The sequence below is a fragment of the Buceros rhinoceros genome, unplaced genomic scaffold (genome assembly GCF_000710305.1).
Source record: "Buceros rhinoceros silvestris isolate BGI_N320 unplaced genomic scaffold, ASM71030v1 scaffold26777, whole genome shotgun sequence".
Classification (NCBI taxonomy): Eukaryota; Metazoa; Chordata; class Aves; order Bucerotiformes; family Bucerotidae; genus Buceros; species Buceros rhinoceros.
Window position 1 is genome coordinate 3,924 of NW_010420816.1, and position 1,545 is coordinate 5,468.

Sequence of the window (1,545 nt, forward strand, 5' to 3'; positions counted from 1 at the left end):
CGTTAGGCTGCTGACATCATGTACGCATTCACACAGAGCCTGCTGTACCAGTGCGGGGCACCTGGCCCCACTAGTCTGCTCCAGCACTAATAAAGGGAACCCTAAGAGCTATGCGACATGCCTTTGTTATAAGCATGATCCGGTGCCGAAAGAGGTGAGGTTTCAAAGCAGGATAAGTTGCAGGATTTAAAGCCCTGGCACAAAACCTCCTCTGAAATAACGCTTGCCATATCCCTCTCCTCTGAAAGCTTCGTGGGCTTAATCTGTGTTCTTAGACACACCCCGTTAGTTTCAGGAGCTCCCCTGAGTGTGGACAGGGACAGGCCTTTGTCTCCTTAGCACACAGCCACGTAGCCCATGTAGATGCTGCTTCCTACCTTTATACAGGAAGGTAGAAATTTATTTTTCAAATAGTGGCTGGAGACTTTTGGTCTGGGTACTTGAAACAAGCCTTTTTGGATATGCTCCATGGTCATTTCTGTGCACATACACCAAGGCTGAGTGAAAGACACACTTGCAAACCTCACCCTGTAGCTTCCCGCCTGTCAGCAGCGCTACCCTGAAGGGCGAGCATACATGCAGGTTTTGGTGAACACAGAGCTTGTGTGTCACGAGGCCTTAAAGACCCACTGGCAACCCTCACCCTGTAGCTTCCCGCCTGTCAGCAGCGCTACCCTGAAGGGCGAGCATACATGCAGGTTTTGGTGAACACAGAGCTTGTGTGTCACGAGGCCTTACCCCCCCCCCCCCCCCCGCCTCTCCCGTCCATGTTCCTTGATCACATCGTCCTGGTAGCTTTGCACTCTCAGACCTGTATCTTTCAGAGATCCTAAGGCACCTAGATTAGAGGAGACAGAGGGCAGCCTGCAGCGTCACACCGTCCAGCGCTAGGGCTGAGTGGTGGACAGTCTCCAACCCTAAAAAAGACCAACACCACTTGCGCAGAAGGAGCTGCACAATAGAGGTTAGTGGCAGATGTTTCGGGGAGTGATTCACTCCTGGCTGGGTAGTCTTTCTGTGCTACCAAGAGTGGAAAAAAGACTTGGGACTCCTCTTCCTCTTGAGTTTGTGTCTGTAGGATAAAGCCAGCATGTGAGTTAATTCTATGGAAAACCCACCAGTGAGGGCTAGTAGCCAGGTGTACCCAGGGTCTAGCCCAGTGCAGCGCTCTAGAAGGGCTCTGTCCATAGTACGGATCAGTCTTAGTGTGTGGAGAACACGTGGAGCACTCCTCCGCCATTGGCGTGGAGATTCTCTGCCCCGAGAGGATTTCTCCATGGAAGGTCCTTACCACGTTTCCAAGATGCGGACTGAACTAGCCATCTTAACCAGTAGCGCTGGATCAGTCAGCATCTGCTTGTCCCAGCAAGGGACCACACTGAGTGGGGGGACTTTGTGGTTCCACAGTACGTGGAATAGCGCAGTCAGCAGCGAACTCTCTAAAGCAACAGTGCGTGGCCCAGGGGGGCAATTCCATCACGTTTGTCAAGGCAGCTGCTGCCATCCCACAGCTCTGGACAGACCCGTGCTTTGTGCGCTTCCTGC